This window comes from Nomascus leucogenys, chromosome 25 (genome assembly GCF_006542625.1).
Source record: "Nomascus leucogenys isolate Asia chromosome 25, Asia_NLE_v1, whole genome shotgun sequence".
Taxonomy (NCBI): Eukaryota; Metazoa; Chordata; class Mammalia; order Primates; family Hylobatidae; genus Nomascus; species Nomascus leucogenys.
The window spans coordinates 21,856,856-21,879,086 of NC_044405.1; the positions used below are offsets into that span (position 1 = coordinate 21,856,856).

The window sequence follows — 22,231 nt, forward strand, 5'->3', positions numbered from 1 at the left end:
GGTAAGGCATTCACTAGGACATTGAAATCTAGTGTCCTAATTTCTTTCTTTTTTTTTTCTTGTTGCTTGTTCTTCTGTATCTCGGGAAGAAGAAACTTATTTTGGTTGTTTAAAACATTTAAGCTCTGGTTTTTAGGAAGAATTTTGGTTTTTGTCAAGTCCCTAGATGTCTCTTCCCAAAAGCACCCATTTTGATGCTGAGGTGAGGACACAAGTATTAGTTTTCAAAAAGCCCAATTTTATCTCCTGAACAGACTCAAATGATTAATTCTCATTCAAAGTCATTGTCAAATTTTTACTTTTAAAAACCTTAGTAATTTCTCTTCAATATTTGGTACGAAGCTGTCCGTTACTCTCAGATCATCCTTGTTTTTCAACTTCTCTGTTTGATTCCAGCAAATTCTTTTAGCTGGTCACTCTTTAATTACTGTTAAAGATGAGTAAGTAAAAATGAAAATATTATTAATAAGGTATGAATAATTATCACTAACATTTATTCAGCCCTTAACATGTGCCAGGCAGTGTGGTAAGGGTATTCCATGCTTTAAGCCATTTATTGTCACCACCGTTCTGAGAGGCCAGGAGTATTATCATCATCTTCCAGATGTGGAAAGTGAGACAGTCCACGTCCTACAGCCAGAGCAGGATTCGAACCCACAGATATGATTCCAAGCTGTTCACCTCTGTTCACTGGGGAAGCCAAGTGTTAGGAAACTCTTCTTTCTGGAATGTTCCATTTTTTCCCTTCTGAGAGAGAAGTCAGCCCTGTTATTTCCCAGTTTCTGCTCTTCCTACCAGGCTGCAGGTCTCTGCCCACTCTGTCCTCACAGGAAGGCAGCAATAAGGAACTGGGTTAGGGTCCCTTCCCCGGTCCACAGATGTTGGGGTATGTGGGTGCCTGAGTCTTCGATCCATGCAAGGGGCATCTGTCCCTCTCCTGCAGACAGTGATGCACCCTGGGCCGCAGGCTGGCTGCTGGCAAGTTGCTTTTCCTCAGTGAAAGAATCGCTTGTTAGAGACACCAGAAGGTTCTCGAAGCTGCAGAAAATTCTACAAGTGGTGGAAGGTTCTGGAAACAGCTTCCTCCCTCCTCCTCTCCCCCTTCTCCACCACAGGCAGCATCTGCTGTAGTGTGAGCTGCAACCCTGCCTGGCCCTCCACCAAGCCTGAGGAGGACGCGAGCTGGGCTGCGGCTGACAGCATTCAGGAGCAGAACTCCAAGCAAGGAGGTCACCTGCCCAGGAGATTACCCCCTTAGTAACTCAAGCTTTTATGCACTCATTGGTATTCATCCAGACAGCTGTTTTGGCTAGAAAGAAACACTTCCTCCTCACTAGAATTACAAATAATTTGAGCAGAAAACTACAGTCAAGACATGTTAATCATGTTTGAAAAGATGTATCTTTTGGTACAAGGGTTTTCTTAATCTAAAAATGCTTTCCCCGATCTCTACTTATATCTAATGGTAGTTTCTAGCACACAGAGTACGTAGCTTGTTTTGTTTAGTCCTTTCATACCCACCTCCTATGCAGGTAAAAAAAACCACATCTTTTTTTTTTCCAGAGGGTGTCTTGCTCCGTCACCCAGGCTAGAGTGCAGTGGCACCACCTTGACTCACTGCAACCTCCACCTCCCGGGTTCAAGCGATTCTCCTGCCTCAGCCTCTCCAGTAGCTGGGAATACAGGCACCCACCACTACGCACAGCTAATTTTTGTATTTTAGTAAAGACAGGGTTTCACCAGACTGGCCTCGAACGCCTGACCTCAAGTGATCTGCCAGAGGTCTCCCAAAGTGCTGGGATTACAGGTGTGAGCCACCCACACCTGGCCAAAAAACCCGTAGATTAATATGTGTCCTTTGAATCAGTCTCTTCCTTAGTAACTTGCTTGAGGATGCAAGGAGTGAACCACTATGGAAATTTTTCTGTAATAATTTCCCTTAATCCTTATTTGGATTTGTAAGTCTAAAAACTTACCATTATCTGACATATGAAGTATGAGCTATGGACATTGTCTCATAATCTTTTCCTTATTCCCTATTTATATTTATTTGTTAGTCTAAAAATTCATTGTTACCTGACATATAAAATAGATGTCATGAAAGCAACTGTTTTATGCAGAACAACGTAGTGCTGTGTAGTTTTTATATTATGCTAACATCGGAGCTAGCACTCCTGCCTCCAGCCTCCGATCCTTCTCATCAACCCCGAATAACAGACACCTGAGCGGGCACCTGCTGGGGGATGGACTTTGATAGGACGATTAGAAAGGAGTGTTTCCATGATTTGCTTATGCTTCACCCTGCCTTTCAGTTAAAGATTAAGTCCTTGCATCGGATTTCAGTTCCAAGGCAGGCCGGGGAGGGATGTGGATATTTTCTTTATTTTTTTTAAAAAACAAACCCTTGTAGATAGAGTTGGTTTATTTTTAACAAGCGTAGAAGTATTATGGGAAGCTGGTTTTCAGATTTCATTTCAGCCACAGGCTGTGCTGTGCAAATGAAGACACAGCCTGGATTCTCCCTAATGAAAAGAGTGTGTCGGGGATGGGGACGATGGTGGAGGGTGGGTGGGCTCTGACGGAGCAGCTCCCCCTGCACAGAGATCCCGGCCACATGCAGGTCTGCAGTGACTCTGCCTTCTCTCTAGCCTCACCTTCATGCAGCACTTGCCTTAAACCAGCTCACATGCCCCACCTCAGGCAGGTCAACCAGCTTTTACTGAGCACCTGCTATGTGCAGGGCAGACCAATAGGCATAAAGGAGGTCTCTGTCTTTCTAGAGATAGTCTAGTAGATGAGACAGGTGTGGAAACTAATAAATCTAACAAAGGGCAGACGCCATGTGATAACAAAGACAGTAAGTGAAACCCAGGCCACAACAGATACAAGCATAGGTTGAGGGGATCATGGAGGGAGTGACCGATTCCCACCAAAGGAGAGGGGCAGAGAGGGCTTTGGAGAATAAACAGGTAGCAAAAGGGAGATATTTCAAACAGTGGGAGGAGGTTGTGTTTCAGATGCACCCAGGGGAGTTTGGGAGGGAGGGGGGAAATGAGGAGCAAATCTGCAAATAGCCCCCCAGAAGAAAGAAGCCTCTAAGACAGCCTGTTGACTGAAACAACAAGATGCAAAACAGATTGTGTTAAAAAATAAGTTTGGGAAACAAATTACGTTCAGTAAAGCAACATTTAAAATAATGTTAACCAAGGTGAAGTGGCTCACGCCTGTACTCCCAGCACTTTGGGAAGCCCAGGTGGGCAGATCCCTTGAGGTCAGGAGTTCGAGACCAGCCTGGCCAACACGGTGAAACCCTGTCTCTACTAAAAATACAAAAATCAGCCACGGGTGGTGACACCTGTAATCCCAGCTACTCAGGAGGCCGAGGCAGGAGAATACTTTGAACCCAGGAGGTGGAGGTTGCGGTGAGCCGAGATCACGCCACTGCACTCCAGCCTGGGTGACAGAGTGAGACTCTGTCTTGAAAAAAAATTAGTAATGTTATAGAAATTTTTGGGAAATATATATATATATATATTTGCTATAAATGTTTTTCGTTGTTTTTTTTGTTTGTTTGTTTTTTTGAGACAGAGTCTCGCTCTGTCACCCAAGCTGCAGTGCAGGGGCACCATCTCGGCTCCCTGAAGCCTCCACCTCCTGGGTTCCAGCCTCCCAGGTAGCTGGGATTACAGGCACGCACCACCAGGCCCAAATTTTTGTATTTTTAGTACAAAAATGACCTCAGGTGATCTGCCCGCCTCAGCCTCCCAGAGTACTAAGATTACAGGCATGAGCCGCCGCACCTGGCCTATAAACGTATCTTTAAAAGGCCTCTATATATCCTCAATCAATAACAGCCTCTGGGGTGGGACAGGAGGGAATTGGAATGGGGCAGGAGTGTCAGAGTGGACTTCAATCTTTGTCTTTTTTTTTTTTTTAACTAAGGAAAATATATTCTGCATTATCTATGTAATTCAAATATGTTTTAAAATCTAATAAATCACCTATTTACTTTTCATTATAACACAGGGCACTTAAGGCTATTATGTTATGTCCAATACAACTAGGTTTGATACTTCAAAGTCAAGCGGATTCTGGAGAAGCCAAAATACTGACCTAGAAAATCTAGATTCGCCTAGTTTAATTCCCTTATTTTACAAATGGGGAACCGTGGGTTTCTCATGGTCTTTTTGTTGATAGGTGCAGGAAGACGTATGTGAAATAATTCATGGAAAAGTCATAGTGGCCTTGAAGTTTTCCAGATAACTATGAAAAACTACGTTAAGGTGCTATTTTTCAACAAAATTCATTTTACCAACCTCAAAACGTATTTCCTGCGAAGAGGATACGCACTGACAAACAACACCCGAGTGTGGCATGCTAGCAAGAGCACTAGGCTGGGAGTCAAGAGACTTAAATCCCACCCAGAAGCCACCACATGACCTTGGCATGAGCCCATCACCAGACTCCTCAGCCTCCTCATTGCAGCACCAGGGATTTCCCAAGCCCTCAGGAAATACTGTAACTTGACAACAATGGAGAAAGACTTTCACCCATGCGATCGGAATGCTGGCCTTAAAAAATGTCCTTCCAACAGGTTTCAAAAGAGAGATTCTAATTTAAGGCTTGCAGGGTCTCTAATGTGAAGCCAGTTTGGTGGGGTTGAATGCCAAAAAGATAGGAAGGGCTTCTCTTTCGAGAATGCGGGGAGAAAGAAAAATCAGTATTTTGACTAAAAAAAATGTATTTAAGTTATGATCAGAAATATATTTGTCTAGAAATAAAAAGGCACTCCCCCGCCTCCCCCATCCCTTTAGATATTCACAGCTGGCTCTCTGGCCATATAAAGTTACCATGCTGTCAAATGACTCAACTTACAACATCTGTATTGGTGACCAACATCCTGTATCACGGGCTATCTAACCCTTTGAGTCACGACACCCCTGTTTGAGTAAGGTTTATTTTACTAGCACCAGGAGACTCCTGCGTTTAACATCTGTGGTGCTGCTCCTGAAATTCCTAGCCATAAAACAAGAAAATTCAGCGTGGTCTGAAATTCCAGAGCGTAGCCACGAACTACACAGAAAACACATTCAGCGAGGCCGGTTGGGAATGGAGCAGGGCTTAGCTCAGGCGGAGCTGCACATCTGGCTATGCCTTCCCTCCGCAAGTGTGGGAAGAGGACCTGGGAATGCCAGGGTCCAGCCAGGCAGAGAGTGGCTGGATGGTCTGCACGGGCAGGGGCTGCTCTGGCCACACGGCCAGGAGGGTGCTCCCCGCTGTGCACCCTTAGGTGCCAGATTGATGACATTGGTTGTGACCAACTGTTAACCACTAAACTCCATCTGTTGAAGTCCTCTGCAGGCCAAATACTCCCTGTGCCTGAAGATGCTTCCGGCTTACAATTGTGAACTCGGTTTCTATGTCCAGCAGCGAGAGTTTAAAGTAGGGCCTGCCCATTCTCTGGATGGGCACAGAGCTGTTAAAATGGTGATTACGCAGACATTGTACCACGTGGGAAAATACTGATGATGAGACCACATTAGAGCAAATGAGAAAACGGAACGCAGGTGGCAACGTCACCATGGTAATAAACTGGCAAGACCTCCTGGAACGCCGTGCAGCCATTAAAAAGAGCCAGATCATGTCCTCTGCAGGAACATGGGTGGAGCTGGAGGCCATTATCTTTAGCAAACTAATGCAGGAACAGAAAACCAAATACTGCATGGCCTCACGTATAAGTGGGAGCTAAATGATGAGAACCCATGGACACACAGAGGGGAACCACACACTGAGGCCCACCTGGGGGTGAAAGGTGGGAGGAGGGAGAGGATCAGGAAAAATAACTAATGGGTACTAGGCTTAATACCTGGGTGACAAAATAATCTATACGATAAACCTCCACGGCACAAGTTTACCTATAACAGACCTGCACATGTGCCCCTGAACGTAAAATAAAACTTAAATAAATTGGTAAGATCTGACCTGCCTGTGCAGCTGAGGACTAGAACTGAACACAGAAAAATTGCAATAGCTTAGTTCACTGGAGTGAAGTGGCTTTAAATTTTTTTTTTCTTTTTGAGACAGAGTTTCGCTCTTGTTGCCCAGGCTGGAGGGCAATGGCGCGATCTCGGCTCACTGCGACCTCCGCCTCCCGGGTTCAAGCGATTCTCCTGCCTCAGCCTCCCGAGTAGCTGGGATTACAAAAAAAAATTTTCATGCTATTCATGAAAATTAATAATTTCATAGACATAATCCCAGCTTTTTAGGGGAGTCTCTGGCAAGGCATGGGGGTGGCATCTGCATGCAACACACGGTTGACAGGAAAAAGGGATGATGGAAGCCCAGGACGACCTGCTGTGGGAGCCCGAGCAAGGTTGTGAACTTCAGAGCTCTTTGACAAGTACAGGATGATAAAAACATATGGCTTTAGGACAACTCCCCGTCATATCTTCCGTGTGGCCAATGCCTGGCAATCCTTCAAGTCACTCTTCCATATCAACATGCCTCGTGTGTGGGGTGAGCGTGCATTAGGGAGAGGCTGGCTGATAACCACCACGGCACCATCCCATCAAGACAACGCGCAGACTCCTCAGCGAGGCGCACACCTGGCCTTATGTGCCAGACATTCTACTCCAGGGGCAAGCAGCCTCTAAATTATTTGTCACTGATACCCTGAGTGTCCCATTTTCATGATGCCACCCAGCTCTGGGTTCAGTCCTGCTCTTGCTCATTCCCCTGGGCAAGGTGTCAGTCTCAGGCTGTGTAAAGAGGCTGTGTCCCCGCCCCTTATATTTAAATATTGAGTGGGTCGCATCTTTCCCAGCCATACCAAGAGGAGATGCAACCCTCTCCCTCCCTGAGGCCAGCATAATCTAACCATCACACGCCAGGAAGGGCTGTGGCAAGCCATTGATCTTATTGTGTAATTATGGCTGGGGAAGTGCGAATGATAATGGATGGAAAGGAGAGGTAGAAACAATAGACTTTGCCCAAAAACGGGATGAGTTAAATTACAGTGCATTAATTCAATAGAAAATCATTTATCCATTTTTAAAAATGCTTTGTGGGCTGGGTGTGGTGGCTCATGCTTGTAATCCCAGCCCTTTGGGAGGCTGAGGGGTGCGGATCACCTGAGGTCAGGAGTTTGAGACCAGCCTGGACAACATGGTGAAACCCTGTCTCTACTAAAAATACAAAAATTAGCTGGGCATGGTGGCAGGTGCCTATAGTCCCATCTACTTGGGAGGCTGAGGCACGAGAATCACTTGAACCTGGGAGGTGGAGGTTGTGGTGGGCTGAAATTGCACCACTGCACTCCAGCCTAGGTGACAGAGTGAGACTCTCTCAAAAATAAATACATAAATAAATAAAAATAAAAAATAAAATACTAATAAAAATGCTTTGTAAAGACCACATGGTAATGGAAAAAAGCATGAGCTATAAAATTAAGTGAGAAAAAGTACTGTACAAACTGGTATGTGAATTATGATTATAACTATAAAAATACATTTAAAGACCACAAAGGAATACAAATGTATAGGTATGCCTACACACACACATCTAAATGACATGTATAGTCATGTTTTATTCTAGAAAGGATATGAACAGGTGCATTTCCTTTAATGCAGAAGGGAGTCCACAGAGAGTGGCTCTGAGCAGGTGACTTAGTTGATTTCAGGAGTGGTGAGATCATGGGGAATTTTTTCTCTATGGCCAACAATTTCTATAACATCATGCATATGCAGCTGAAAAATATTATCTAAAAGCACATGAATTTTGTATGTTTTGGCAGCATTTTCTGCATTTCAAATGGCCATATGAAACCCCTCGGGTTAGCCAGGGGCACACCTTAGAGCAAACCCACCCCATGGGCCTGACAGGAGGCAAACTGGCATGAAAGGACAACATGGCACTCCGCCACCCTCGGAAAGTACAGGAATCCATCCTCACTGCAACACCATCTCTAAACGTTCTCCAGGGGAGGAGAAACGCAGCCCTGCTGTGCTGTTCAGCACTTAAGCAGACTGAAAAAGCAATTATCATAAAATGCAAGTTCAGCTGCAGCCCAGCTCTGTGGGGAGGTTGTTGGATGAGGGGCTGTCTGTCTGGGACAGCCCCTGACTCAGGCTTAGCTTCATCCTTGAGGTCCAGCCTTGCACCTGCTCTGTTTCGTCATCTAGGGTCCAGCTGGCATCTGCCTGTACCTGAGGACCTGCCCAGGGAAGGCTGACGGAGACAGTAGGGGACTGAGGACAAGAGTGGGGGCCAGGCAGCCCACCCATCCTCAGGGCATGCCCAGTTCTCCCTTGTGTTAGATGCAGAAATCAAGTTACCTCGACTGAACTCATTTTAAAAATGACTTTACTCCGTTCTGTTTCAATGTTGCATTCTTAGCTTTGACCTTGTGTATTAAAGAAGCAGCTCAATGAAAATGTTCCAACATTACCTGTGAGCTGTGAAAGAGGCGGCTGATTATTTTGTTGGTATCATTTGTCTAAGGCTCCATGGGACAAATTATTTTCATAATTCTAGTGCAAGTAAAGATCATATTTCCTAAAGGTGATTTTTAAACTATTTTTCATTGACAGTAGAAAGCTGAGAGTGAAATTTTGTGTTTAGTTATACAAATGACATTAATGTGTTTATAGCACCTCTATTCCCCTCCTTCCTCCCACCCACCATCCTTCTACATGTTAAGAAAACATTTTCTCTTTTTTTCAACAGACTTTCTCTTTTATTATAAACTGCCTCAAATTCTTTTTAGGAGTGGATGTCAATAAACCTGCATAGCAACATATCTTGAGGAAATTGCCTATTGGCAGAGACACACTTTCTTACCTTCAACAAGGTTGTAACATTGCTCAACTAAAAAAAATCTGGGCCAGGCGCAGTGGCTCACACCTGTAATCCCAGCACTTTGGGAGGCCGAGGCAGGCAGATCACCTGAGATTGGGAGTTCGAGACCACCCTGACCAATATGGAGAGACCTCGTCTCTACTAAAAATACAAAATTAGCTGGGTGTGGTGGCACATGCCTGTAATCCCAGCTACTCGTGAGGCTAACGCAGGAGGATCGCTTGAACCAGGAGGTGGAGGTTGTGGTGAGCCAGAAATGGCGCCATTGCACTCCAGCCTGAGCAATAAGAGCAAAACTCCATCTCAAAACAAACAAACAAACAAAAAACAAACAAACAAACAAAACACACAAAAACAAATCTGCAGAGAGAGAGAGAAAAAAAAATCCAGGCTGTGGGGTTGTCTATAAGACAACTCAGCTAGGCCCTTCAGAAAGTCAGTCATAACAAAAAGTCTGGGAGACTGTTCTAGATTGAAATCGATAAAAAGACGTAACAATGAACATACTGATCTTTGATTAGATCCTGCTTTATTTTTATTTTTTTTAAAAAAGCTATAAAAGATGTTTTGGATGCAATTGGGAAAACGTGAATATGAACTGGATAGTAGATGATGCTAAATTTTTTTAAAAAGTAATGTTATGAGGTATGATAATGGTGTTGCAGATACATAGGAGAATGTCCTTGGTAGACATCTAATGAAATATTTACAGTCAAGTATCATGATCATTTACAATTTACAATTTACCTTCTTTTTTCTTTTTTATTTTTTTGAGACAGAGTCTCGCTTTGTCACCCAGGCTGGAGTGCAATGGCGTGATCTCGGCTCACTGCCACCTCCACTTCCCGGGTTCAAGCAATTCCCCTGCCTCAGCCTCCCAAGTAGCTGGGGTTACAGGTGCGTGCCTCCACGCCTGACTAATTTTTGTATTTTTAGTAGAGACGGGGTTTCACCATGTTGGTCAGGCTGGTCTCGAACTCCTGACCTAGTGATCTGCCCGCTTCAGCCTCCCAAGGTGCTGGGATTACAGGCATGAGCCACCACACTCAGCCTACAATTTACTTTCAAACGGTTAAGAAAAAATCAAAACAAAATGTGTGTGTGTGTGTGTGTGTGTACAGAGAGAGAGAGAGAAAACTATATATGGCAAAATATAAACAATGGTTAGAGCCAGGGAGACAGTCTACAGGTGTTCATTGTACTATTCTTCGATCTTTGCTGCCTGTTTGAAAATTTTCAGTCAGTTGGGTGGAGGTCTATGAAAATCCAACACTTATAGATCAACCAGAAATAGATGAAATCTGATGGCAACTCATTTTCTGGAACCCCTAGTGTACCCCCAAACAACTCAAATGGTTGGGATCAATGTTAATGGGTTTCAAGGAATAGTCATAAAACTTAACAAGAAAGAGGAAAACAATCACCACGACCACCACAGTTTTGTCGCTGTCACTCTCTGTAGGACAGGTCGCAGAACTGCGTGGCAAGAAGAGACAGCGGATCACGAGGTCAAGAGATCGAGACCATCCTGGCCAACATGGTGAAACCCCGTCTCTACTAAAAATACAAAAATTAGCTGGGTGTGGTGGCATACACCTGTAATCCCAGCTACAAGGGAGGCTGAGGCAAGAGAATCACTTGAACTCGGAAGGTGGAGGTTGCAGTGAGCCAAGATCGTGCCACTGCACTCCAGCCTGGCGACAGAGCGAGACTCCGTCTCAAAGAAAAAAAGAGAGAGAGAAAAAAAAGAAGAGACAGGATTTCAGAAGTTGTCTCTGCCCAGCGTACAGCAGCAGTCGGTAAGAGAAGCCAATGTATGAGAATCAGGATGCTGCAGTGCTCCCTCAAGTCACCTCCATTGAAACCCGTTTTTTTTCACAGTTCAAGTGGCCGATTGCTGCAGGTATGACATCTGGCCAGTACCAAGTCTTCCTAACTCTGCAGAGATCACCCCAACTCGGGAATGGGCAGACCTAAGGGCATAGGGAGCCCTGTACGAATCACCTGACCCCCAGCACCAGGTCCAGGCTGCAGGAGTCCCAGTTGCACTCCTGCCCGGCACACCCACACACACAGCTTGCTTCTCAACTATGCCCGGCCAGCGCAGCTTCCTCTGGGCAGGGCCCTAAATGTGGATTCAGAGCTGGACAGCGTCCGCTGACCCCACTCCAGAATGATGGCTGGGTAAGTCTCTGTTGTAACCCACACCAATTTAAGGGATGCAGAGAATGAGCTTTCAGTCACGTATTCATTCATTTTAAAAATGTTTATGGAGAAACTTCTCTGTGCCAGGCTCTGTGTCAGAAGGGAATATATGTTTGTGAACAAATCAGATAAGGTCCCCACACTCAAGGTGTTTAAGGTCTACTGGGAGACATGGCAATGAAACAAGCAAAAAATACGTGTGTGGTGTGTGTGCAGAGTGAGTGTGTGTGGAGTGTGTGTGGAGTGAGTGTGTGGGGAGTGAGTGTGTGTGCAGAGTGTGTGTGGAGTGAGTGTGTGGGGAGTGTGTGCAGAGTGAGTGTGTGTGGAGTGAGTGTGTGGGGAGTGTGTGTGGAGTGAGTGTGTGTGCAGAGTGAGTGTGTGTGGAGTGAGTGTGTGTGCAGTGAGTGTGTGTGGAGTGAGTGTGTGGGGAGTGAGTGTGTGTGGAGTGTGTGTGCAGAGTGAGTGTGTGGGGAGTGTATGTGTGTGGAGTGTGTGGAGTGTGCGTGGAGTGGCTGGAGTGAGTGTGTGTGGAGTGAGTGTGTGTGTGGAGCGAGTGTGTGTGCAGAGTGAGTGTGTGGGGAGGGAGTGTGTGTGTGTGGAGTGTGTGGAGTGAGTGTGTGTGGAGTGAGCGTGTGCAAAGTGAGTGTGTGGAGTGAGTGTATGTGGAGGTGTGTGGAGTGGGTGTGTGTGGAGTGAGTGTGTGTAGTTTGTGTGGAGTGTGTGTGGAGTGAATGTATGTGGAGTGTGTGTGGAGTGAGTGTGTGTAGTTTGTGTGGAGTGTGTGTGTGGAGTGAATGTATGTGGAGTGTGTGTGGAGTGAGTGTGTGTGGAGTGTGTGTGGAGTGTGTGTGGAGTGAGTGTGTGGAGTGGAGTGTGTGTGGAGTGTGTGTGGAGTGTGTGTGGAGTGACTGTGGAGTGAGTGTGTGTGTGTGGAGTGAGTGTGTGTGGAGTGAGTGTGTGTGCAGAGTGTGTGGACTGAATGTGGGGAGTGTGTGTGTGTGTGGAGTGAGTGTGTGTGGAGTGTGTGTGGAGTGAGTGTGTACAGTGTGTGGAGTGTATGTGGAGTGTGTGTGGAGTGAGTGTGTGTAGTTTGTATGGAGTGAGTATGTGTGTGGAGTGAATGTATGTGGAGGGTGTGGGGAGTGTGTGTGGAGTGAGTATGTGGGGAGTGTGTGGGGAGTGTGTGTGTAGTGAGTATGTGTGTAGTGAATATGTGTGGAGTGTGTGTGCAGAATGAATGTGTGTGCAGAGTGAGTGTGCAGTGAGTGTGCGGTGTTAGTGTGTGTGGAGTGATTGTGTTTGCAGAGTGAGTGTGTGTGCGGAGTATGTCTGCAGAGTGAGTGTGCATGCGGAGTGTGTGTGTGCAGTATGTCTGCAGATGAGCGTGTGTGTGGAGTGAGTGTATGATTGGAGTGTGTCTGTGGAGTAAGCGTGTGTGCGGAGTGATTGTATGATTGGAGTGTGTCTGTGGAGTGAGTGTGTGTGCGGAGTGAGTATATGTGTGGCATGTGGAGTATGTATGTGTGTAGTATGTGGTATGTGTGTGTAGTATGTGATGTATGCGTGTGGTATGTGTATGGTGTCGTGTGTGTGTGGTATGTGGTATGTGTGTGTGTGGTGTGTGTGGAGTGAGTGTGTGTTGTGTGGTGTGGTCCGTGTGTGAAGTGTATGTGGTGTGTGTGTGTGTTTATACAGTCATCCCTCGAGGGATTGGCTCCAGGACCCCTGAGGACTCCAAAATCCTCGGCTGTTCAAGTCCCTGACATTAAACGGTGTAGTGTTTGCATGCGGCCAGTGTGCATCCTCTCATACACTGCAAATCATCCCTAGATGACTTATAATACCCAACACAATGTAAAGCTATGTAAATAGTTGTTATGCTGTGTTTTTATTTGTGTTGTTTTTTATTGTTGTATTATTATTTTAATTTTTCCAAATATTTTTGATCCATGGATGTGGAACCTGCGGGTATGGAGAGCCACCTGCACATCACATAGGAACATAGCTAATTACCAGCTGATTTGTTCCAGAAAAGAAATCAATGGGGTGCAGTTGAATGGTGGCCTTAACCTCTCCTACTGATATTGAACACTGGGCAGCATGGCCCTCTGAAATCCCACTAGTTCCTGCCAGGACCAGGGGGGGTTTGAGGAGTGTCTCTTTGAGGAAGTGGTTGTAGGTCAAGTGCTGAGGCAGGGGAGGGAGGGACTGGGGGGCAGGGCTCCAGGTGGAGACATCTTGTGAGGTACCTAAGAGTGGTGAATTCAGGATGTGAGGAGAGGGCAGGGAGGCCAACATCAGCCAGACCTTACAGGTGGTGATAAGTAGTTGGATGTTTATTCTAAGGGAAGAGGAGGCCACGGAACTGTTGTAAGCAGTGGATGGACATGAGGTGACTTGGGTTTTAAAAGGCCACTATGGTGACTCTGTAGCAAGTTGATTGGAGGTGGGCAAGAGTAGAAGGTATTGCCACAGTCCAAGTGAGATATCAGTTCCTTAAACAAGGACAGTGGCTGTGGAGTGGGAGAGGAGTGGACAGATTCCACATACACTTTGCAGGTAGAATGGACAGGCTTTGCTAATGGGCTGGATGTTAGAGTTGAGAAAAGAGGAGAAACCAAGGATAACTTCCGGGTTTCTGGTTTAAGCCAATGGTGGTGTCAATTCCAGAGAGAGGAATTGACGTGGAAGGGCTGGTAGGGAGAACATGAAAGTCAACAGGTAAGAGTTCTTCGTCTTCTGCAGGATACCTCCTGCCTTTCTGTCAGTCAGTTTATCAATCTGGTACTCGTTGAGGGTTTACCATGTATTAAGCTCTGTGAATTTACCTTGACATATTTTTAAAGATGATTTGAAATGACTTGTAATAAAACTCATAGGTACAAGAAAACTACTGAAAAGGTGCATATGTAAGTACAAGAGCCAAGTAACAAAAGGATGAAAAGAATCATATCCAAGTCCTAATCCTAAAAGAGACTGCTGCTACTACAAGCAAAAAACCTTAACTCTGAGTTTCCCAGGAGCCAAAGCAAAAAGGGAAAGTTGAGTTTTATAAAGCCAACTGTCTAATAAAAAAGAAGCATGCTGGCTTACTCAGAGAAATAAAATTTCGCCCTTATTTTCAACTTCGAAAGCATTTTTCTTATTACCTACCTTCTCTAAGGGCCAATGATCAATATAGTGGAATTGTTATATTGTCAATAACAATTTTACACAAAATACAAAGGATTTCTATATAAAACCTAAAAAACCGGTGTCCCAAATGCCCGGTAGAATGGACTATCAAGGGTACTGGTCAGGGGCACAGGTCTGTAGCAAAGGAATACTTTGGCCTGTGTCTTACTGTCTTAGGTTTTAATAGTGTCTTTGTGATGGCTACCTTGCTACCCACTGACTTAACTACAGTTTCTTTTGTCTTAGAATGTAAATTTCTTTTGTTACCACCCCAATCATGTGTGTGCATGTATGTGTGGGCGTGTGTGAACCACTGGAGTTGGCTGTAGACTTTTTTTTATTTCTGCAGCTACAGTCTCCCTCTGTCGCCCAGGATGGAGCATAGTGGTGCGATCTCCGCTGACTGCATCCTTTGCCTCCCAGGTTCAAGGGATTCTCCTGCCTCAGCCTCCCAAGTAGCTGTGATTACAGGCACGCACCACCACCACCACCACCACCACCATGTCCGGCTAATTTTTGTATTTTTAGTAGAGACGGGGTTTCACCATCTTGGTCAGGCTGGTCTTGAACTACTGACCTCATGAGACGCCCGCCTCGGCCTCCTAAAGTGCTGGGATTACAGGCGTGAGCCACCGCTCCTGGCCGGCAACAGACTTTCTAAAACATTTAAATAAACTTCGCACCCCTTCTCACGCTGCCCAGAAAATTCTGACTTCCCTCACCTTGGGAGAGCAAGGCTCATACAGCAGACGTTGCACACCTTGTTTAGGTCACACTTAAGATAAAGGAAGATGCAAACTCCCTTATTTCTGATCAGCTGATTCCCTGTGACTGATGGCCGGGGAGCCCCTCTGGCACCAGTCTGTAGGCTACAGCCTGGGCCAGATTCCATGCTAAAAGTCCCGAGGCTGGCAGTGAAAGAAATTCCCGGGGCTGGAAACTCACCCCTCCTGGGCGGCTGGACACCAGCTCATGGCCGCTGTCGGGTCTGTGTGGGCCCGGGCGCCCCTTCTCCCCAGGGAGCCGCGTGACTCTCCTTGATCCGGCCTCACCTCGAGCGACAGGCCTCCCAGCCGCCCCCCAGCAGCCCCGGAGCAGTCCCTGGAGCGCTGGGGGACTCTGCAGCGTGCAGGTGACCACGCAGAGCCAGCCCCAGCGCGATGAATAATTGACGCGCAGAGTGGAATTACCTCTGTGGGCTCCGGGTCCCTCCCGCAGCCCGCACCTGTCCCTGCCCCTGTCCCTGCCTCTGCCCCGAGGACTACTGCTCTTTTCAGAAATGACGCCAGTACCAGCACGTGCAAAATGCCTTGCCGCCTTGCTGGGAACACATTTGCATACTCAGTTTCAGGTTCAAATGGCTGCGCATAAAACAGGATTAAATAGCACAACCTGGCGGGGGCAGGGGGGAGCACGAGGGTTCTCCTCTCACCTGGCCGGAGGTGGGTGAAAATCCCAGCAGATTTCAACAACCCCCCTCCCACCCTACATCCCAGGTGGGTGCGCGGAGAGACTCAACTCCTGGGGCAGGGGCTGCCCTCTGGGGTAGAGGGACTCCCAGTTTCCAAAGTGAGGGCTCAGAGAGCACCCAACTTCTCCTCCGTTCTCTCCTTTTTTCATTCATTTTTTTCTCCAACAGATATCTATTGAACACCTACTATGTGCCAGCACTGTGAAGGGGGACAGTAGGGACTATAGCAGAGAGGCTGAGGCAGGAGAATGGCGTGAACCCGGGAGGCAGAACCCGGGAGGCGAGCCGAGATCGCGCCACTGCACTCCAGCCTGGGTGAGAGCGCGAGACTCCGTCTCCAAAAAAAAAAAAAAAAAAAAAAAAAAAAAAAAAAGTCCGTGCTCTTTGAGTTGGGGGAGACAGACAATTAGAAAAAGATTCAAAGAAATAACATAGTTCCTGTATGAAGATAAGAGCAATGACCAGGGAGAGGCAAACAAAAGAGAGTGACAGGGAAGTTTCTCAGGATGTTCACGAGGGCCTTTCTGTCCTGCTGTGCTTAGATTCTGCCTATAACCTAATAAGTATGTTATTATTTGATAGTAATACTTACCAAATACTTCTCGTGTTCTGGGCACTATAATAAGTGCTTTAGCACTTTGGCTTTACATAATCGTTGTAACTACCTAACGATGTGGATCTCTAATTGTGCCCATTTTACAAAAGAGTACAATTGAGGCAATGGGTCCCAAGGCCAGTAGCTGAAGAATGGCGGAGCTGGGACTTGAACCCAGGCATCTAGTTCTAGGACCCCACTCTGAAATACTGCACTGTAATTTACATATATTCATTTCCCCTCCTTTCCAAATGTGGGGCACGGCCAAAAGCAAGCAAATATGCATAAGGAGCTTCTGAAACGTAAACAGCCACCCCCATACCTTGGCATTTCTCCTGTTCTTGCCTACAGTTCTAGTTGATTCCTAAAGTGGGAGAGAGAGCACATGATGATAGGGACTGTTGACTTGGCAGAGAAACTGAGTCAGCTCAGGATCCCCAAGGCTGCAGCCAGGGAAGCCTGTGTCATGGATTCAACCGTCCGTGCTGAGCTGCACCTGCACTGGCTGAATTGCTAGCAGCTGGGTTTCAATTTGGGGACCCAATGGGTGACACCCAGGAACCCAGAAGCCACACCGGCCCTTGGCTCCCTCCAGCCCGGGTTTCCATTACCTTGGTGCTGCCTGCCAGCTTGGCAGGATCACACTACACGTTGGGCAGGTCCTTGCCCTGGGTCCCCTCTGCTGCCATCCATCCCTCTCCCTGAGAAAGGTGGTGGGAAGGACAATGACCTTTTCTTGGCTGAGGAGTGCCAGGGAACCAAGCTTCTCAGTACAGAAGGAGGGAGCAGCTGAGGCTCTCTGACATCCAGACCCCATCACAGGGTAGGCCTGCTGGATTTGTGGGTGCCTTACATTTGCTCATCCTCCAAGACTAGAACAAAGTTTTCCCAGGCCTCAGACAGTCATCCCTGCCTGCAGCTATTGACTCTTTGCATAGGAGGGGCTGGAGTTGGGATTTGGGAAGGAGAGGCAAGTTTGAGGCTGGAGAGAATTTGGATTTTCCTGTGCACTAACCACAGGCATCCCCTCCTCCAGAGCACACTCACTCTCAGACGCCCAGGGAGCTAAGCAAAATTTCTCCGTATTTTATCCAAATATGCCGTGGACTTTGAAATGAACTCTTTACTCCTCCTTCCTGCTGACCCGACTGCAAATCAGCTTTTGATGGGATTGGACAGCTTGGAGAGATGGGCAGCGATCATGCTGAAATATGATGACAGGGGCAAGACTGCAAGGACATCGGCGAAGTAAGACATGTGCACAGAGCAACCATGTGAAAACAATTAGGATGACAAATTTACTAATTGCTGAAAGTAACTTAATAACAAAACCACAGTGCTCTCTGTTACTAATCCTGGCTACTGCAGCGGGTGCCAATTGAAGTTTGCTTGCAGGAGGGATTGTAAGTATCAGGCCAGTGCCCTGGCATTTGTGGATACTAAGTGAAAAGAGCTTGCATCTCAGTTGGTAATTGAAAAATAAACCACTTTCCAGCCTCCTACCCATGCAGGTGGCCATAGGGATTTGAGGCATTTCTGAAGCCCATGGAGAGAGGGAGGCAGGGCTCTCTTGCCTTTCTGTGACTCTCTCTTTTTTTGCACATTCTCCACTTAAACCAGAGCAACAGGCATTACTCAGATTTTGGAGGGTTAAGAATTGATTTTTAACAAACACAAATTCAAATGCAATATTCTTAAAGCGATTTAAGGTGGAGCGGGTAGAAATGAGGTAGCAAGGGACTCCATTCTTGGGTTGGGTGAGGAGCCTTCAAAAGTTCTCTGAGTTCCCAAGTCTTTCACAGGCTGCTTGCTACACATAATCCTTCACAGAAATTAGGTATCAGTGCCTAGGCGTCGGGAGTGAATGCAGTAGTTTTGCAGGCAAGGGAGTCCCTTAGCCCTCCAGAAGATCAAAGACAACCATCAAATGTGTCACCTTCAATAAGTCATGCGATGCAAAGGACCATAATTTCCCTAACTAGAGGGGCTCTTTGTGCCTATATTTCTCTTAAGTTGCCTAAGTCTGCAAACATTTGGATCATTCAAGCCTCATTTTTTTTCCTTGAAATATTTATTTAAAAAAAGGCTGAATTATTATTTTTTGAAGTATGTTAGCATCTGCCCCCACTCTGTATTTGACCATTTATATCTCAATGAGAAATTGCTTTTATTAAAGCTGGCAGCTCTGTGTGTACTTTATTGTGATGTTTTTGTAATTACAATTAGCAGTGTAGCTTTTTTTCCCCTCCCAATTAAAATGATCCTGGCCCAGAATTTCAGAGTCTTCAAGGCCAAGCTTGCTTCTCCTGGAGCATCCCCAGGAGATGTCTGCCCAGGCGGGAGGAGGCAACTCAACCTCTTCTTGGACCCATGACTTCGCCAAGGATGGTCAGCTCCTGCAAGAGCCCTTCAGCCCTCCCTCCAGCAAGAGGGAGAACCAGTGGGGTGGCCTCAATGGGTCCTCCTCCTGCCCAACAGCCGCCTTTCAGGAAACAGAGACTGTAACCTGGGACTTATTAAAAGCTTGGAGAGAAAAAATATTTCTGAGGTTGTTCAACCTCTGGCTACTTTGAAGTTTATTCTTGGATTAATCCAGATCTTCAGAGACCTACATATGGGCATGCATTATTTTCACTTTTTGCAGAATCACTTTCACTAAATTGCATGTTAGTCTTATCTTATTGACCTACTTCTAAAGAATATTTGGTTAAGAAAACAAATTCTCAGGCCTCATCCCAGAGCCTGATTCAGCATTTCCAGGAACATGCTGGAAAGCTGTCAGTGTCAAAGCATCTCTGTGGTCAGGTTGATTGCCCTGTGACGTATCCTTGAGAGTTCACGGCTAGAAACAGCTGTGCTTGTTCTGAGCAACGGGGTTATTTTTTATCACTGGACACTGTGATGCTTCTAACTAATCATGTCATTTCTTTGGCTTGACTGTAGGAACCTCAGATTCAAATCTACCCCTAGCAAAAATGTGCACGGTCTTAGCACAGGTAATTTTTGTTCATTTTCTGGCGACTGCCTTTACCTTCTTTCCCCTCTGTTGAACTTTCCTCAAGCACTTACCTTTTTTATTATGGAAAATGTCAGACACAGTATAAACGCTTACCTTTTTATTACAAAAAATTTCAAACATAGGCAAGAATAGCAAACATAATGAGCTCTTATGTATCCATCACCAAACTTCAATAATTTTCAACTTACAGCCAACCTTTAAATATTTATTTTTAACTTTACCAAGATTATTGGAATCTTTGTAAGTCTCCCAAATTCTTTTTCTAATGAGATAGAGAGTACATTATAAATAACCATAACAAATCAGCAGTTCTTACATTTAAACGTGACGTTGCCTCCCCACCCCTAAGAGGACATTTGGCAATGTCTGGAGACATTTTTGGTTGTCACAACTGGTCAGGGAGCAGTGTTGCTCTTGGCATCTAGTCGGTAGAGTCAGCGATGCTGCTCAATGCCCTAAAACGCACAGGACAGTCCCCAAAACAAAGAACGATCAGCCTCAAATGGCCATGGTGCTGAGGTTGTGCACTAAATTAAAATGAGTATTTCTCAAGTTAGACTATTCCTAGGAAATTGACTTTAAAGCACAACTTGTGTTTTCAAGTTGAGAGATGTTCTAAATATCATAGGTTTGGTGGTTTATAGGGTATTCATGCTACACACGCTGGAATATCAGTAAGAAACTAGTTGACGGTGGTTTTCTCTGGGGAGAACTGGGTGGCAGGGCAGGATAAAGACTTTTTCCTCTATCCCCATTTGTGTCTTTTATATTTTATAATGCATGCAGGTCTTACCTACTTGAAATACATTTGAATAACATGGAGTACATGGATGTTTTCAAAGGATCTGAAAATAAAATTTTTATTTTAAAGAAAGCTTTTAAAATGGTTGTGTAAAGAGACCAAAAGGAACCTTCCGACAGAGCTTTCCAGAGTACTGTGAGCCTGTCAGACACCTAGCGTGGCTCAGCAGCGCCTGGGCCATTAAGGGAATCAGAAACACGTGGAGAGGCAGCCGCTGCTCCCGTCATGATGGATCAATTGTGCGAGAGCGAAGTTAAATGCGAGGGTCCCTGGGCCAAGCCTCTGACACTAATGAGCCCTCAACTCCAGGGGGCGGTTCTCCCAGGGCCAGGCAGTGACGTGGCTTCTGGGCAGCAGACAGGAGGGCTGGGAGCCGCCTGCAGCCTGGCCGGAGCTGGCCACAGGATGAAGGTCCACTCCTGCCTCCATCAGCTGGTGGCCATGTGCCCCAGATGGTCACTCACCCTCTGATCCTCCAAAGGACACAGCTACGTTGAGCTGTAGATGGTGACAGAAGTGAGGCAAACCCCTTGCTTCTTTTGAAAAGAAAGGCCCAGTGAACACATCTTTTGAAACATTACCTGGCGGTGTCACTTCCATTCTTAAAACCCCAGTGGCTTTTGGCTGCCCTTGGTCCCCCTCTTTCTCCTCGCATCCTCTGCCTCCCAACTCTGGCTCCCAGGGCTTTTTGTCAGTCCCTTGGATTCACTGCACTCCCCTCCATTGCAGGGCCCCTGCAGATGCTGTTCCTTCCACCAGGCACACCCTTCTGTCTCCTCTTTTCCTTGTTACCTCCTCCAGGAAGCCCCCCTTCCTCTACTCCCCTAGTAAGCCAACACCCCTCATGACGGGCCATCCCAAGCCTGGGTCCTTTTTCTCCCAGCTCTTGGAGAGATGCATCTTCATCGTCTGTGCAATCACGTGATAAATGACCATCTCCCGGCTGGGCCATGAGCTCTGGAAGCAGCATCTAAGTCCAGTTGGTTTGCCTGTCCCAGAGCCGCGTCAGGCCCATATTCACTGGGACTCACTAAATGTCCATTGACCAAGAGACCTAACGAAGAACACAAACAGCCCTGCCCCAGAGGCAGGCATCAATACGCAGCTCGTCGAGGGAATCCTGGAAGAGCAGCCAAGCTCAGGGGTGCAGAAGGGCCTCCAAGATGTGGGGGAGTGTGGTCTGGGCAGCCTGGAAGCTTCCATGGCTTCTCTAGGGTGGAGACCAAGTCTGTGGCAGGTCAGAGGGTTGCCTGGATGGTTACTCTGACTGCCCCACGGTATCTCCTGCTTCTCCCCTCTCCCGCGTGGTCCCCAATGGAGTAAGGCAGACTTCCTTGGTGCCAAAGGCATCGATGACCCCCTGGGATTGGTCAGTTGATGTGGGGAGGCCAGGGGTGGAAGAGCTAAGAGCTCCTCCAGGGTGATCTGGGGGGAACGAGGAAGCCCCTTCCACACGGACCCATGAGAAAGGGGAAATGTCCTCCTCTCTCCAAAGCAAGGCCTTCCCTGACTGCAGTGACCCCAGCAGCTGCCCCTTCTCCAGGCTCCCACCACACCCTGGGCACATTCCAGTTGCTGCACAGTTCATGATGATGCTCTTTCTAGGTGTTTGGTGCCCAGCTAGGCTGTGAGCTCCCTGAGGGCAAGGACTATGGGATATTTTTTCTTAATACTCAAACCATGCACAATGGCCCAATTATTAAGCTACCCAACAACCTTCTACAGAATGAGCTTATCATTGCTGTGGGGCATCACACAGACCATTCACAGCTGGTGGTTTTTTTTTTTTTTAACTTGTCCATCTTGCTACGATTTCTGTCAGCATGAGCAGAAATGGAGATTGAAAGACAGGGCTGTTGGCTTCAAGCAAGACTTTTATATTCCTTCATGTGTGCATTACACACACACTCTCTCTCTCCTCCCCCCTGCCCCCACCCCGGCTACTGAGAGTCCTCGCTGAAGCCAAAAGTGGTAGACATGTAAGAAAATGCTGCAAAATGAGAAAGATGTATTTGGTGTTGAAAAGGAAATTGATGAGGAGAAGGAGCGTGTGGCCCCTGGGTAAGGCGAGCTGCCTTCCCAACTGGCAGGTGTGCAGATTTCTCAGGG

At 46.7% G+C, this 22,231-nt stretch overlaps 1 protein-coding gene across 2 annotated transcripts in view; it reads right to left on the bottom strand.

The window, feature by feature from the left end:
• The window catches only part of CLDN14 (claudin 14), a 113,860-nt gene that overhangs the window by 64,593 nt on the left and 27,036 nt on the right, over positions 1 to 22,231 (bottom strand). Inside the window, exon 1 of one of the 2 annotated variants that reach the window (XM_012501763.2) lies at positions 15,181 to 15,401. The exons of the other annotated variant lie outside the window; for it this stretch is intronic. The gene's annotated coding sequence lies outside the window, so the exon portion shown is untranslated. Of the gene's footprint in view, positions 1 to 15,180; positions 15,402 to 22,231 lie in introns of those variants that run through there. 2 annotated transcript variants of the gene reach the window in all.